This window comes from Gorilla gorilla, chromosome 17 (assembly GCF_029281585.2).
Source record: "Gorilla gorilla gorilla isolate KB3781 chromosome 17, NHGRI_mGorGor1-v2.1_pri, whole genome shotgun sequence".
Lineage (NCBI taxonomy): Eukaryota > Metazoa > Chordata > Mammalia > Primates > Hominidae > Gorilla > Gorilla gorilla.
The window spans coordinates 8083172-8102470 of NC_073241.2; positions in this window are offsets into that span (position 1 = coordinate 8083172).

Here is a 19299-nt window from a genome sequence, read left to right on the forward strand (position 1 = left end):
CACGCGGGTTGGTTCAATTCCATTCTATTCTATTCTATTCCTTTCCATTCCATTCCATTCTACTCGGGTTGATTCCATGCCGTTCCATTCCGTTCCATTCCGTCCCATCCCGACCCGTCCCATCCCGTCCCGTCCCGTCCCATCCCGTTCCGTTCCACATGGGTTGATTCAATTCCTTTCGGTTACATTGAATTCCATTCCATTCCATTCCATTCCATTCCATTCCATTCCATTCCATTCCATTCCATTCCATTCCTTTCCATTCCAATCCATTCCATTCTACTCTGGTTGATTCCATTCCATTCCAATTCATTCCATTCCATTCCATTCCATTCCATTCCATTCAGTTTCATTCCATTCCATTCCATTCCAATCCATTCCTTTCCATTCCATTCCATTCCATTCCATTCCATTCTATTCCATCACATTCTACTACATTGAATTCCATTCCATTCCATTCAATTCCATTCCATTCCATTCCTTTCCATTCCATTTAGTTCTACTCGGGTTCATTCCATTCCATTCCATTCCATTCCATTCCATTCCATTCCATTGCATTCCATTCCATTCCATTCCATTACTTTCCATTCCATTCCATTCCAATCCATTCCATTCTACTCGGGTTGACTCCATTCCATTCCATTCCATTCCATTCCATTCCATTCCATTCCATTCCATTCCATTCCATTCCATTCCATTCCATTCCTTTCCATTTATTCCATTCCGTTCTACTCGGGTTGATTCCATTGAGTTTGGTTACGTTCCGTTCCGTCCCATCCCGTCCCGTCCCGTCCCGTTCCGTTTTACTCGGGTTGATTCCTTTGCATTCCGTTCCGCTCGTTTCCATTCCGTTCCATTCCATTGCACGCGGGTTGGTTCAATTCCATTCTATTCTATTCTATTCCTTTCCATTCCATTCCATTCTACTCGGGTTGATTCCATGCCGTTCCATTCCGTTCCATTCCGTCCCATCCCGACCCGTCCCATCCCGTCCCGTCCCGTCCCATCCCGTTCCGTTCCACATGGGTTGATTCAATTCCTTTCGGTTACATTGAATTCCATTCCATTCCATTCCATTCCATTCCATTCCATTCCATTCCATTCCATTCCATTCCATTCCTTTCCATTCCAATCCATTCCATTCTACTCTGGTTGATTCCATTCCATTCCAATTCATTCCATTCCATTCCATTCCATTCCATTCCATTCCATTCCATTCAGTTTCATTCCATTCCATTCCATTCCAATCCATTCCTTTCCATTCCATTCCATTCCATTCCATTCCATTCCATTCTATTCCATCACATTCTACTACATTGAATTCCATTCCATTCCATTCAATTCCATTCCATTCCATTCCTTTCCATTCCATTTAGTTCTACTCGGGTTCATTCCATTCCATTCCATTCCATTCCATTCCATTCCATTCCATTGCATTCCATTCCATTCCATTCCATTACTTTCCATTCCATTCCATTCCAATCCATTCCATTCTACTCGGGTTGACTCCATTCCATTCCATTCCATTCCATTCCATTCCATTCCATTCCATTCCATTCCATTCCATTCCATTCCATTCCATTCCATTCCTTTCCATTTATTCCATTCCGTTCTACTCGGGTTGATTCCATTGAGTTTGGTTACGTTCCGTTCCGTCCCATCCCGTCCCGTCCCGTCCCGTTCCGTTTTACTCGGGTTGATTCCTTTGCATTCCGTTCCGCTCGTTTCCATTCCGTTCCATTCCATTGCACTCGGGTTGGTTCAATTCCATTCTATTCTATTCTATTCCTTTCCATTCCATTCCATTCTACTCGGGTTGATTCCATGCCGTTCCATTCCGTTCCATTCCGTCCCATCCCGACCCGTCCCATCCCGTCCCGTCCCGTCCCATCCCGTTCCGTTCCACATGGGTTGATTCAATTCCTTTCGGTTACATTGAATTCCATTCCATTCCATTCCATTCCATTCCATTCCATTCCATTCCATTCCATTCCATTCCATTCCTTTCCATTCCAATCCATTCCATTCTACTCGGGTTGATTCCATTCCATTCCAATTCATTCCATTCCATTCCATTCCATTCCATTCCATTCCATTCCATTCAGTTTCATTCCATTCCATTCCATTCCAATCCATTCCTTTCCATTCCATTCCATTCCATTCCATTCCATTCTATTCCATCACATTCTACTACATTGAATTCCATTCCATTCCATTCAATTCCATTCCATTCCATTCCTTTCCATTCCATTTAGTTCTACTCGGGTTCATTCCATTCCATTCCATTCCATTCCATTCCATTCCATTCCATTGCATTCCATTCCATTCCATTCCATTACTTTCCATTCCATTCCATTCCAATCCATTCCATTCTACTCGGGTTGACTCCATTCCATTCCATTCCATTCCATTCCATTCCATTCCATTCCATTCCATTCCATTATATTCCATTCTATTCCATTCGATTCCGTTCGATTCCATTCCATTCCATTCCATTCCATTCCATTCCATTCCATTCCATTCGATTCCATTCCATTCCATTCCATTCCATTCCATTCCATTCCATTCCATTCCATTCCATTCCATTCCATTCCATTCCAATCCATTCCATTCTACTCGGGTTGATTCCATTCCATTCCATTCCATTCCATTCCATTCCATTCCATTCCATTCCATTCCTTTCCATTCCAACCCATTCCGTTCTTCTCGGGTTGATTCCATTCCATTCCATTCCATTCCATTCCATTCCAATCCATTCCATTCTACTCGGGTTGATTCCATTCCATTCCATTCCATTCCAATCCATTCCATTCCATTCCATTCCATTCCATTCCATTCCATTCCATTCCATTCCTTTCTATTCCATTCCATTCCATTCCATTCCATTCCATTCCATTCCATTCCATTCCATTCCACTCTATTCCATTCCGTTCTACTCGGCTTGAATCCATTGAGTTCCGTTCCGTTCCGTTCCGTCCCGACACGTCCCGTCCCGTTCCGTCCCATCCCGTCCCGTCCCGTCCCGTCCCGTGCCGTTGTACTCGGGTTGATTCCATTCCACTCCGTTCCGTTCCTTTCCGTTCCCTTCCATTCAGTTCCACGCGGGTTGATTCAATTCCATTCTATTCTATTCCATTCCATTCCATTCCATTCCATTCCATTCCATTCCATTCCATTCCATTTTACTCGGGTTGATTCCATGCCGTTCCGTTCCGTTCCATTCTGTCCCATCCCGACGCGTCCCGTCCCGTCCCGTCCCATTCGATTCCATTCTGATCGGGTTGATTCCGTTCCATTCCGTTCCGTTCCTTTCCGTTCCATTCCATTCCGTTACACGCGGGTTGATTCAATTCCATTCTATTACATTGAATTCCATTCCATTCCATTCCATTCCATTCTACTCGGATTGATTGCATTCCATTCCATTCCATTCCAGTCCATTCCAATCCATTCCATTCTACTCGGGTTGATTCCATTCCATTCCATTCCATTCCATTCCATTCCATTCCATTCCATTCCATTCCATTGCGTTCCATTCGATTCGATTCCATTCCATTCCATTCCAATCCATTCCATTCTACTTGGGTTCATTCCATTCCATTCCATTCCATTCCATTCGATTCCATTCGATTCCATTCCATTCCATTCCATTCCATTCTGTTCTACTCGGGTTGATTCCACTCCATTCCATTCCATTCCATTCCATTCTATTCCATTCCATTCCATTCGATTCCATTCTATTCCATTCGATTCCATTCCATTCCATTTCATTTTATTCCAATCCATTCCATTCCATTCTATTCCATTGAATTCCATTCCATTCCATTCCATTCCATCCAATTCCATTCCTTTCCATTCCAATCCATTCCATTCTACTCGGGTTGATTCCATTCCATTCCATTCCATTCCATTCCATTCGATTCCATTCCATTCCATTCCATTCCATTGCATTCCGTTCTACTCGGTTTGATTCCATTCTATTCCATTCCATTCCGTTCGATTCCATTCGATTCCATTCGATTCCATTCCATTCCATTCCATTCCCTTCCATTCCATTCTATTCCATTGAATCCCATTCCATTCCATTGCATTCCATTCCATTCCATTCCATTCCATTCCTTTCTACTCTGATTGAATCCATTCCATTCCATTCCATTCCATTCCATTCCATTCCATTCGTCTCCATTCGATTCCATTCGATTCCATTCCATTCTATTCCATTGAATTCCATTCCATTCCATTTCATTCCATTCCATTCTATTCCATTCCAATCCATTCCATTCCGTTCTACTCGGGTTGATTCCATTAAATTCCATTCCATTCCATTCCATTCCATTCCACTCCATTCCATTCGATTCCGTTCGATTCCATTCCATTCCATTCCATTCCATTCCAATCCATTCCATTCTACTCGGGTTGATTCCATTCCATTCCATTCCATTCCATTCCATTCCATTCCATTCCATTCCATTGCATTCCATTCGATTCCATTCGATTCCATTCCATTCGATTCCATTCGATATCATTCGATTCCATTCCATCCCATTCCATTCCATTCCATTCCATTCCGTTCTACTCGGGTTGATTCCATTCCATTCCGTTTCATTCCATTCCATTCCATTCCATTCCATTCCATTGCATTCCATTCCATTCCATTCCATTACTTTCCATTCCATTCCATTCCAATCCATTCCATTCTACTCGGGTTGACTCCATTCCATTCCATTCCATTCCATTCCATTCCATTCCATTATATTCCATTCTATTCCATTCGATTCCATTCCATTCCATTCCATTCCATTTCATTCCAAACCATTCCATTCTACTCGGGTTCATCATTCCATTCCATTCCATTCCATTCCATTCCACTCGGGTTCTTTCCATTCCATTCCATTCCATTCCATTCCATTCCATTCCATTCCATTCCATTCCGTTCTACTCAGGTTGATTTCCATTCCATTCCATTCCATTCCATTCCATTCCATTCCATTCCATTCCACTCCATTCCATTCCGTTCTATTCGGGTTGATTCCATTGCATTCCATTCCATTCCATTCCATTCCATTCCATTCCATTCCATTCCATTCCATTCCATTCCATTCCATTCCATTCCATTCCATTCTATTCCATTCCGTTCTACTCGGCTTGAATCCATTGAGTTCCGTTCCGTTCCGTTCCGTCCCGACACGTCCCGTCCCGTCCCGTCCCGTCCCGTCCCATCCCGTCCCGTCCCGTCCCGTGCCGTTGTACTCGGGTTGATTCCATTCCACTCCGTTCCGTTCATTTCCGTTCCGTTCCATTCAGTTCCACGCGGGTTGATTCAATTCCATTCTATTCCATTCCATTCCATTCCATTCCATTCCATTCCATTCCATTCCATTCCATTCCATTCCATTCTACTCGGGTTGATTCCATGCCGTTCCGTTCCGTTCCATTGCGTCCCATCCCGACGCGTCCCGTCCCGTCCCGTCCCGTCAAATTACGTTCCGTTCTGATCGGGTTGATTCCGTTCCATTCCGTTCCGTTCCTTTCCGTTCCGTTCCATTCTGTTACACGCGGGTTGATTCAATTCCATTCTATTACATTGAATTCCATTCCATTCCATTCCATTCCATTCTACTCGGGTTGATTCCATTCTATTCCATTCCATTCCGTTCGATTCCATTCGATTCCATTCGATTCCATTCCATTCCATTCCATTCCCTTCCATTCCATTCTATTCCATTGAATTCCATTCCATTCCATTGCATTCCATTCCATTCCATTCCATTCCATTCCGTTCTACTCTGATTGACTCCATTCCATTCCATTCCATTCCATTCCATTCCATTCCATTCCATTCCATTCCATTCGATTCCATTCCATTCCATTCCATTCCATTCCATTCCATTCCATTCCAATACATTCCATTCTACTCTGGTTGATTCCATTCCATTCCATTCCATTCCATTCCATTCGTCTCCATTCGATTCCATTCGATTCCATTCCATTCTATTCCATGGAATTCCATTCCATTCCATTCCATTCCATTCCATTCTATTCCATTCCATTCCAATCCATTCCGTTCTACTCGAGTTGATTCCATTCCATTCCATTCCATTCCATTCCATTCCATTCCACTCCATTCCATTCCATTCCACTCCATTCCATTCGATTCCATTCGATTCCATTCCATTCCATTCCATTCCATTCCATTCCAATCCATTCCATTCTACTCGGGTTGATTCCATTCCATTCCATTCCATTCCATTCCATTCCATTCCATTCCATTCCATTCCATTCCATTCCATTCGATTCCATTCGATATCATTCGATTCCATTCCATCCCATTCCATTCCATTCCGTTCTACTCGGGTTGATTCCATTCCATTCCGTTTCATTCCATTCCATTCCATTCCATTCCATTCCATTCCATTCCATTCCATTCCGTTCTAATCGGTTTGATTCCACTCCATTCAATTCCATTCCATTCCATTCCATTCCATTCCATTCCATTCCATTCCATTCCTTTCCATTCCAACCCATTCCGTTCTACTCGGGTTGATTCCATTCCATTCCATTCCATTCCATTCCATTCCATTCCTTTCCATTCCATTCCATTCGATTCCATTCCATTCCATTTCATTCCAAACCATTCCATTCTACTCGGGTTCATCATTCCATTCCATTCCATTCCATTCCATTCCACTCGGGTTCTTTCCATTCCATTCCATTCCATTCCATTCCATTCCATTCCATTCCATTCCATTCTACTCAGGTTGATTTCCATTCCATTCCATTCCATTCCATTCCATTCCATTCCATTCCATTCCATTCCATTCCACTCCATTCCATTCCGTTCTATTCGGGTTGATTCTATTCCATTCCATTCCATTCCATTCCATTCCATTCCATTCCATTCCATTCCATTCCATTCCATTCCATTCCATTCTATTCCATTCCGTTCTACTCGGCTTGATTCCATTGTGTTCCGTTCCGTTCCGTTCCGTCCCGACACGTCCCGTCCCGTCCGGTCCCGTCCCGTGCCATCCCGTCCCGTCCCGTCCCGTGCCGTTGTACTCGGGTTGATTCCATTCCACTCCATTCCGTTCATTTCCGTTCCGTTCCATTCAGTTCCACGCGGGTTGATTCAATTCCATTCTATTCTATTCCATTCCATTCCATTCCATTCCATTCCATTCCATTCCATTCCACTCCATTCCATTCGATTCCATTCGATTCCATTCCATTCCATTCCATTCCATTCCATTCCAATCCATTCCATTCTACTCGGGTTGATTCCATTCCATTCCATTCCATTCCATTCCATTCCATTCCATTCCATTCCATTCCATTGCATTCCATTCGATTCCATTCGATTCCATTCCATTCGATTCCATTCGATATCATTCGATTCCATTCCATCCCATTCCATTCCATTCCATTCCATTCCGTTCTACTCGGGTTGATTCCATTCCATTCCGTTTCATTCCATTCCATTCCATTCCTTTCCATTCCATTCCGTTCTAATCGGTTTGATTCCACTCCATTCAATTCCATTCCATTCCATTCCATTCCATTCCATTCCATTCCATTCCATTCCTTTCCATTCCAACCAATTCCGTTCTACTCGGGTTGATTCCATTCCATTCCATTCCATTCCATTCCATTCCATTCCTTTCCATTCCATTCCATTCGATTCCATTCCATTCCATTCCATTCCATTTCATTCCAAACGATTCCATTCTACTCGGGTTCATCATTCCATTCCATTCCATTCCATTCCATTCCACTCGGGTTCTTTCCATTCCATTCCATTCCATTCCATTCCATTCCATTCCATTCCATTCCATTCCATTCTACTCAGGTTGATTTCCATTCCATTCCATTCCATTCCATTCCATTCCATTCCATTCCATTCCATTCCATTCCACTCCATTCCATTCCGTTCTATTCGGGTTGATTCTATTCCATTCCATTCCATTCCATTCCATTCCATTCCATTCCATTCCATTCCATTCCATTCCATTCCATTCCATTCCATTCCATTCCATTCTATTCCATTCCGTTCTACTCGGCTTGAATCCATTGAGTTCCGTTCCGTTCCGTTCCGTTCCGTCCCGACACGTCCCGTCCCGTCCGGTCCCGTCCCGTCCCATCCCGTCCCGTCCCGTCCCGTGCCGTTTTACTCGGGTTGATTCCATTCCACTCCGTTCCGTTCATTTCCGTTCCGTTCCATTCAGTTCCACGCGGGTTGATTCAATTCCATTCTATTCTATTCTATTCCTTTCCATTCCATTCCATTCTACTCGGGTTGATTCCATGCCGATCCATTCCGTTCCATTCCGTCCCATCCCGACCCGTCCCATCCCGTCCCGTCCCGTCCCATCCCATTCCGTTCCACATGGGTTGATTCAATTCCTTTCGGTTACATTGAATTCCATTCCATTCCATTCTACTCGGATTGATTCCATTCCATTCCATTCCATTCCATTCCATTCCATTCCATTCCATTCCATTCCATTCCATTCCTTTCCATTCCAATCCATTCCATTCTACTCGGGTTGATTCCATTCCATTCCAATCCATTCCATTCCATTCCATTCCATTCCATTCCATTCCATTCCATTCAGTTTCATTCCATTCCATTCCATTCCATTCCATTCCTTTCCATTCCATTCCATTCCATTCCATTCCATTCTATTCCATTACATTCTACTACATTGAATTCCATTCCATTCCATTCCATTCCATTCCATTCCATTCCATTCCATTCCTTTCCATTCCATTTAGTTCTACTCGGGTTGATTCCATTCCATTCCATTCCATTCCATTCCATTCCATTCCATTCCATTCCGTTCCGTTCCATTCCATTCCATTGCATTCCATTCCATTCCATTCCATTACTTTCCATTCCATTCCATTCCAATCAATTCCATTCTACTCGGGTTGACTCCATTCCATTCCATTCCATTCCATTCCATTCCATTCCATTCCATTCCATTCCATTATATTCCATTCTATTCCATTCGATTCCGTTCAATTCCATTCCATTCCATTCCATTCCATTCCATTCCATTCCATTCCATTCCATTCCATTCCATTCCATTCCATTCCATTCCATTCTACTCGGGTTGATTCCATTCCATTCCATTCCATTCCATTCCATTCCATTCCATTCCATTTCATTCTATTCCATTCCATTCCATTCCATTTCATTCCATTCCATTCCATTCCTTTCTATTCCATTCCATTCCATTCCATTCCATTCCATTCCATTCCATTCCATTCCATTCCATTCCATTACATTACATTCCGTTCTACTCGGGTTGATTCCACTCCATTCCATTCCATTCCATTCCATTCCATTCCATTCCATTCCTTTCCATTCCAACCCACTCCGTTCTACTCGGGTTGATTCCATTCCTTTCCATTCCATTCCATTCCATTCCATTCCATTCCATTCCATTCCATTCCATTCCATTCCATTCCACTCCATTCCATTCCATTTCATTCCAAACCGTTCCATTCTACTCGGGTTCATCATTCCATTCCATTCCATTCCACTCGGGTTCATTCCATTCCATTCCATTCCATTCCATTCCATTCCATTCCATTCCATTCCATTCCGTTCTACTCAGGTTGATTTCCATTCCGTTCCATTCCATTCCATTCCATTCCATTCCATTCCATTCCATTCCATTCCATTCCATTCTATTCCTTTCCGTTCTACTCGGCTTGAATCCATTGAGTTCCGTTCCGTTCCGTTCCGTCCCAACACGTCCCGTCCCGTCCCGTCCCGTCCCGTCCCTTCCCGTCCCGTCCCGTGCCGTTGTACTCGGGTTGATTCCGTTCCACTCCGTTCCGTTCCTTTCCGTTCCGTTCCATTCAGTTCCACGCGGGTTGATTCAATTCCATTCTATTCTATTCCATTCCATTCCATTCCATTCCATTCCATTCCATTCCTTTCCATTTTACTCGGGTTGATTCCATGCCGTTCCGTTCCTTTCCTTTCCCTTCCATTCAGTTCCACGCGGGTTGATTCAATTCCATTCTATTCTATTCCATTCCATTCCATTCCATTCCATTCCATTTCATTCCATTTTACTCGGGTTGATTCCATGCCGTTCCGTTCCGTTCCATTCTGTCCCATCCCGACGCGTCCCGTCCCGTCCCGTCCCATTCCGTTCCGTTCTGATCGGGTTGATTCCGTTCCATTCCGTTCCGTTCCTTTCCGTTCCATTCCATTCCGTTACACGCGGGTTGATTCAATTCCATTCTATTACATTGAATTCCATTCCATTCCATTCCATTCCATTCTATTCGGATTGATTGCATTCCATTCCATTCCATTCCAGTCCATTCCAATCCATTCCATTCTACTCGGGTTGATTCCATTCCATTCCATTCCATTCCATTCCATTCCATTCCGTTCCATTGCGTTCCATTCGATTCGATTCGATTCCATTCCATTCCATTCCATTCCAATCCATTCCATTCTACTTGGGTTGATTCCTTTCCATTCCATTCCATTCGATTCCATTCCATTCCATTCCATTCCATTCCATTCCATTCCATTCCATTCCATTCCATTCCATTCTGTACTACTCGGGTTGATTCCACTCCATTCCATTCCATTCCATTCCATTCTATTCCATTCCATTCCATTCGATTCCATTCTATTCCATTCGATTCCATTCCATTCCATTTCATTTTATTCCATTCCATTCCATTCCATTCTATTCCATTGAATTCCATTCCATTCCATTCAATTCCATTCCATTCCATTCCTTTCCATTCCAATCCATTCCATTCTACTCGGGTTGATTCCATTCCATTCCATTCCATTCCATTCCAATCGATTCGATTCCATTCCATTCCATTCCATTCCATTCCGTTCTACTCGGGTTGATTCCATTCCATTCCATTCCATTCCGTTCGATTCCATTCGATTCCATTCGATTCCATTCCATTCCATTCCATTCCCTTCCATTCCATTCTATTCCATTGAATTACATTCCATTCCATTGCATTCCATTCCATTCCATTCCATTCCATTCCGTTTTACTCTGATTGACTCCATTCCATTCCATTCCATTCCATTCCATTCCATTCCATTCCATTCCATTCGATTCCATTCCATTCCATTCCATTCCATGCCATTCCATTCCAATACATTCCATTCTACTCTGGTTGATTCCATTCCATTCCATTCCATTCCATTCCATTCGTCTCCATTCGATTCCATTCGATTCCATTCCATTCTATTCCATTGAATTCCATTCCATTCCATTCCATTCCATTCCATTCCATTCCATTCCATTCCATTCCATTCCATTCCTTTCCGTTCTACTCGGGTTGATTCCATTCCATTCCATTCCATTCCATTCCATTCCATTCCATTCCATTCCATTCCACTCCATTCCATTCGATTCCATTCGATTCCATTCCATTCCATTCCATTCCATTCCAATCCATTCCATTCTACTCGGGTTGATTCCATTCCATTCCATTCCACTCCATTCCATTCCATTCCATTCCATTCCATTGCATTCCATTCGATTCCATTCGACTCCATTCCATTCGATTCCATTCGAGATCATTCGATTCCATTCCATCCCATTCCATTCCATTCCATTCCATTCCGTTCTACTAGGGTTGATTCCATTCCATTCCATTTCATTCCATTCCATTACATTCCATTCCATTCGATTCCATTCGATTCCATTCCATTCCATTCCATTGAATCCATTCCATTCTACTCGGGTTGATTCCATTCCATTCCATTCCATTCCATTCCATTCCATTCCGTTCTTCTTTTGTTGATTCCATTCCATTCCATTTCATTCCATTCCATTCCATTCCACTCGATTCCATTCCATTCTTTCCATTCCATTCCAATCCATTCCATTCTACTCGGGTGGATTCCATTCCATTCCATTCCATTCCATTCCATTCCATTCCATTCCATTCCATTCCATTCGATTCCATTCCATTCCATTCCATTCCATTCCATTCCATTCCATTCCATTCCATTCCGTTCTAGTCGGGTTGATTCCATTCTATTCCATTCCATTCCATTCCATTGCATTCCATTCCATTCCATTCCATTCCATTCCATTCTATTCCACTCCATTCTACTCCATTGAATTCCATTCCATTCCATATTATTCCATTCCATTCCATTCCTTTCCATTCCATTTAGTTCTACTCGGGTTGATTCCATTCCATTCCATTCCATTCCATTCCATTCCATTCCATTCCATTCCATTCCATTCCATTCCATTCCATTCCATTCCGTTCCACTCGGGTTGATTCCATTCTATTCCATTCCATTCCATTCGATTCCATTCGATATCATTCGATTCCATTCCATCCCATTCCATTCCATTCCATTCCATTCCGTTCTTCTTGGGTTGAGTCCATTCCATTCCATTTCATTCCATTCCATTCCATTCCATTTCTTTCGATTCCATTCGATTCCATTCCATTCCATTCCATTCCAATCCATTGCATTCTACTCAGGTTGATTCCATTCCAATCCATTCCATTCCTTTCCATTCTATTCCATTCCATTCCATTCCATTCGATTCCACTCGATTCCATTCCATTCCTTTCCATTCCATTCCAATCCATTCCATTCTATTCGGGTGGATTCCATTCCATTCCATTCCATTCCATTCCATTCCATTCCATTCCATTCCATTCCATTCCATTCCATTCCATTCCATTCGATTCCATTCCATTCCATTCCATTCCATTCCATTCCATTCCGTTCTAGTCGGGTTGATTCCGTTCCATTCCATTGCATTCCATTCCATTCCATTCCATTCCATTCCATTCCATTCCATTCCATTCTATTCCATTCCATTCTACTCCATTGAATTCCATTCCATTCCATTCCATTCCATTCCTTTCCAATCTTTTAGTTCTACTCGGGTTGATTCCATTCCATTCCATTCCATTCCATTCCATTCCATTCCATTCCATTCCATTCCATTCCATTCCATTCCATTACTTTCCATTCCATTCCATTCCATTCCATTCTATTCTACTCGGGTTGACTCCATTCCATTCCATTCCAATCCATTCCATTCCGTTATATTCCATTCTATTCCATTCGATTCCGTTCGATTCCATTCCATTCCATTCCATTCCATTCGATTCCATTCCATTCCATTCGATTCCCTTCCATTCCATTCCATTCCATTCCATTCCATTCCATTCCATTCCATTCCATTCCATTCCATTCCGTTCTAGTCGGGTTGATTCCATTCTATTCCATTCCATTCCATTCCATTGCATTCCATTCCATTCCATTCTATTCCACTGCATTCTACTCCATTGAATTCCATTCCATTCCATATTATTCCATTCCATTCCATTCCTTTCCATTCCATTTAGTTCTACTCGGGTTGATTCCATTCCATTCCATTCCATTCCATTCCATTCCATTCCATTCCATTCCATTCCATTCCATTCCATTCCATTCCATTCCATTCCATTCCATTCCATTCCATTCCATTCCGTTCCACTCGGGTTGATTCCATTCTATTCCATTCCATTCCATTCGATTCCATTCGATATCATTCGATTCCATTCCATCCCATTCCATTCCATTCCATTCCATTCCGTTCTTCTTGGGTTGAGTCCATTCCATTCCATTTCATTCCATTCCATTCCATTCCTTTTCTTTCGATTCCATTCGATTCCATTCCATTCCATTCCATTCCAATCCATTGCATTCTACTCAGGTTGATTCCATTCCATTCCATTCCATTCCATTCCATTCCATTCCATTCCATTCCATTCCATTCGATTCCACTCGATTCCATTCCATTCCTTTCCATTCCATTCCAATCCACTCCATTCTATTCGGGTGGATTCCATTCCATTCCATTCCATTCCATTCCATTCCATTCCATTCCATTCCATTCCTTTCCATTCCATTCCATTCCATTCGATTCCATTCCATTCCATTCCATTCCATTCCATTCCATTCCATTCCGTTCTAGTCGGGTTGATTCCGTTCCATTCCATTGCATTCCATTCCATTCCATTCCATTCCATTCCGTTCTAGTCGGGTTGATTCCGTTCCATTCCATTGAATTCCATTCCATTCCATTCCATTCCATTCCATTCCATTCCATTCCGTTCTATTCCATTCCATTCTACTCCATTGAATTCCATTCCATTCCATTCCATTCCATTCCATTCCATTCCTTTCCAATCCATTTAGTTCTACTCGGGTTGATTCCATTCCATTCCATTCCATTCCATTCCATTCCATTCCATTCCATTCCATTCCATTCCATTCCATTACTTTCCATTCCATTCCATTCCATTCCATTCTATTCTACTCGGGTTGACTCCATTCCATTCCATTCCACTCCATTCCATTCCGTTATATTCCATTCTATTCCATTCGATTCCGTTCGATTCCATTCCATTCCATTCCATTCCATTCGATTCCATTCCATTCCATTCGATTCCCTTCCATTCCATTCCATTCAATTCCATTCCATTCCAATCCATTCCATTCTACTCGGGTTGACTCCATTCCATTCCATTCCATTCCAATCCATTCCATTCCATTCCATTCCATTCCATTCCATTCCATTCCATTCCATTCCATTCCATTCCATTCCATTCCTTTCCTTTCCATTCCATTCCATTCCATTCCATTCCATTCCATTCCATTCCATTCCATTCCATTCCATTCCATTCCATTCCATTCCGTTCTACTCGGGTTGATTCCACTCCATTCCATTCCCTTCCATTCCATTGCATTCCATTCCATTCCATTCCATTCCATTCCTTTCCATTCCAACCCATTCCTTTCTACTCGGGTTGATTCCATTCCATTCCATTCCATTCCATTCCATTCCATTCCATTCCATTCCATTCCATTCCATTCCATTCCATTCCATTCCATTCCATTCCATTCGATTCCATTCCATTCCATTCCATTCCATTTCATTCCAAACCGTTCCATTCAACTCGGATTCATCATTCCATTCCATTCCATTCCATTCCATTCCACTCGGGTTCATTCCATTCCATTCCATTCCATTCCATTCCATTCCATTCCATTCCATTCCGTTCTACTCAGGTTGATTTCCATTCCATTCCATTCCATTCCATTCCATTCCATTCCATTCCATTACATTCCATTCCATTCTATTCCATTCCGTTCTACTCGGCTTGAATCCATTGAGTTCCGTTCCGTTCCGTTTCGTCCCGACACGTCCCGACCCGTCCCGACACGTCCCGTCCCGTCCCGTCTCGTCACGTCCCGTCCCGTCCCGTCCCGTCCCGTCCCGTCCCGTGCCGTTGTACTCGGGTTGATTCCATTCCACTCCGTTCCGTTCCTTTCCGTTCCCTTCCATTCAGTTCCACGCGGGTTGATTCAATTCCATTCTATTCTATTCCATTCCATTCCATTCCATTCCATTCCATTCCATTCCATTTTACTCGGGTTGATTCCATGCCGTGCCGTTCCGTTCCATTCCGTTCCGTTCTGATCGGGTTGATTCCGTTCCATTCCGTTCCGTTCCTTTCCATTCCATTCCATTCCGTTACACGCAGGTTGATTCAATTCCATTCTATTACATTGAATTCTATTCCATTCCATTCCATTCCATTCTACTCGGATTGATTGCATTCCATTCCGTTCCATTCCAGTCCATTCCAATCCATTCCATTCTACTAGGGTTGATTCCATTCCATTCCATTCCATTCCATTCCATTCCATTCCATTCCATTCCATTCCATTGCGTTCCATTCGAATCGATTCCATTCCATTCCATTCCATTCCATTCCAATCCATTCCATTCTACTTGGGTTCATTCCATTCCATTCCATTCCATTCCATTCTATTCCATTCGATTCCATTCCATTCCATTCCATTCCATTCCATTCCATTCTGTTCTACTCGGGTTGATTCCACTCCATTCCATTCCATTCCATTCCATTCTATTCCATTCCATTCCATTCGATTCCATTCTATTCCATTCGATTCCATTCCATTCCATTTCATTTTATTCCATTCCATTCCATTCCATTCTATTCCATTGAATTCCATTCCATTCCATTCCATTCCATTCCATTCCATTCCATTCCATTCCATTCGATTCCATTCCATTCCATTCCATTCCATTTCATTCCAAACCGTTCCATTCAACTCGGATTCATCATTCCATTCCATTCCATTCCATTCCATTCCACTCGGGTTCATTCCATTCCATTCCATTCCATTCCATTCCATTCCATTCCATTCCATTCCATTCCGTTCTACTCAGGTTGATTTCCATTCCATTCCATTCCATTCCATTCCATTCCATTCCATTCCATTACATTCCATTCCATTCTATTCCATTCCGTTCTACTCGGCTTGAATCCATTGAGTTCCGTTCCGTTCCGTTTCGTCCCGACACGTCCCGTCCCGTCCCGACACGTCCCGTCCCGTCCCGTCTCGTCACGTCCCGTCCCGTCCCGTCCCGTCCCGTCCCGTCCCGTGCCGTTGTACTCGGGTTGATTCCATTCCACTCCGTTCCGTTCCTTTCCGTTCCCTTCCATTCAGTTCCACGCGGGTTGATTCAATTCCATTCTATTCTATTCCATTCCATTCCATTCCATTCCATTCCATTCCATTCCATTTTACTCGGGTTGATTCCATGCCGTGCCGTTCCGTTCCATTCCGTTCCGTTCTGATCGGGTTGATTCCGTTCCATTCCGTTCCGTTCCTTTCCATTCCATTCCATTCCGTTACACGCAGGTTGATTCAATTCCATTCTATTACATTGAATTCTATTCCATTCCATTCCATTCCATTCTACTCGGATTGATTGCATTCCATTCCGTTCCATTCCAGTCCATTCCAATCCATTCCATTCTACTAGGGTTGATTCCATTCCATTCCATTCCATTCCATTCCATTCCATTCCATTCCTTTCCATTCCATTTCCATTGCGTTCCATTCGAATCGATTCCATTCCATTCCATTCCATTCCATTCTACTTGGGTTCATTCCATTCCATTCCATTCCATTCCATTCTATTCCATTCGATTCCATTCCATTCCATTCCATTCCATTCCATTCCATTCCATTCTGTTCTACTCGGGTTGATTCCACTCCATTCCATTCCATTCCATTCCATTCTATTCCATTCCATTCCATTCGATTCCATTCTATTCCATTCGATTCCATTCCATTCCATTTCATTTTATTCCATTCCATTCCATTCCATTCTATTCCACTGAATTCCATTCCATTCCATTCCATTCCATTCCATTCCATTCCATTCCATTCCGTTCTACTCGGGTTGATTCCACTCCATTCCATTCCATTCCATTCCATTCCATTCCATTCCATTCCATTCCATTCCATTCCATTCCACTCGGGTTGAGCATTCCATTCGATTCCATTCCATTCCATTCCATTCCATTCCATTCCATTCCATTCCACTCGGGCTCATTCCATTCCATTCCATTCCATTCCATTCCATTCCATTCCATTCCATTCCATTCCATTACTTTCCATTCCATTCCATTCCATTCCATTCTATTCTACTCGGGTTGACTCCATTCCATTCCATTCCACTCCATTCCATTCCGTTATATTCCATTCTATTCCATTCGATTCCGTTCGATTCCATTCCATTCCATTCCATTCCATTCGATTCCCTTCCATTCCATTCCATTCCATTCCATTCCATTCCAATCCATTCCATTCTACTCGGGTTGATTCCATTCCATTCCATTCCATTCCAATCCATTCCATTCCATTCCATTCCATTCCATTCCATTCCATTCCATTCCATTCCATTCCATTCCATTCCATTCCTTTCCTTTCTATTCCATTCCATTCCATTCCATTCCATTCCATTCCATTCCATTCCATTCCATTCCATTCCATTCCATTCCATTCCATTCCCTTCTACTCGGGTTGATTCCACTCCATTCCATTCCCTTCCATTCCATTGCATTCCATTCCATTCCATTCCATTCCATTCCTTTCCATTCCAACCCATTCCTTTCTACTCGGGTTGATTCCATTCCATTCCATTCCATTCCATTCCATTCCATTCCATTCCATTCCATTCCATTCCATTCCATTCCATTCCATTCGATTCCATTCCATTCCATTCCATTCCATTTCATTCCAAACCGTTCCATTCAACTCGGATTCATCATTCCATTCCATTCCATTCCATTCCATTCCACTCGGGTTCATTCCATTCCATTCCATTCCATTCCATTCCATTCCATTCCATTCCGTTCTACTCAGGTTGATTTCCATTCCATTCCATTCCATTCCATTCCATTCCATTCCATTCCATTACATTCCATTCCATTCTATTCCATTCCGTTCTACTCGGCTTGAATCCATTGAGTTCCGTTCCGTTCCGTTTCGTCCCGACACGTCCCGTCCCGTCCCGACACGTCCCGTCCCGTCCCGTCTCGTCACGTCCCGTCCCGTCCCGTCCCATCCCGTCCCGTCCCGTGCCGTTGTACTCGGGTTGATTCCATTCCACTCCGTTCCGTTCCTTTCCGTTCCCTTCCATTCAGTTCCACGCGGGTTGATTCAATTCCATTCTATTCTATTCCATTCCATTCCATTCCATTCCATTCCATTCCATTCCATTTTACTCGGGTTGATTCCATGCCGTGCCGTTCCGTTCCATTCCGTTCCGTTCTGATCGGGTTGATTCCGTTCCATTCCGTTCCGTTCCTTTCCATTCCATTCCATTCCGTTACACGCAGGTTGATTCAATTCCATTCTATTACATTGAATTCTATTCCATTCCATTCCATTCCATTCTACTCGGATTGATTGCATTCCATTCCGTTCCATTCCAGTCCATTCCAATCCATTCCATTCTACTAGGGTTGATTCCATTCCATTCCATTCCATTCCATTCCATTCCATTCCATTCCATTCCATTGCGTTCCATTCGAATCGATTCCATTCCATTCCATTCCATTCCATTCCAATCCATTCCATTCTACTTGGGTTCATTCCATTCCATTCCATTCCATTCCATTCTATTCCATTCGATTCCATTCCATTCCATTCCATTCCATTCCATTCCATTCTGTTCTACTCGGGTTGATTCCACTCCATTCCATTCCATTCCATTCCATTCTATTCCATTCCATTCCCTTCGATTCCATTCTATTCCATTCGATTCCATTCCATTCCATTTCATTTTATTCCATTCCATTCCATTCCATTCTATTCCATTGAATTCCATTCCATTCCATTCCATTCCATTCCATTCCATTCCATTCCATTCCATTCCGTTCTACTCGGGTTGA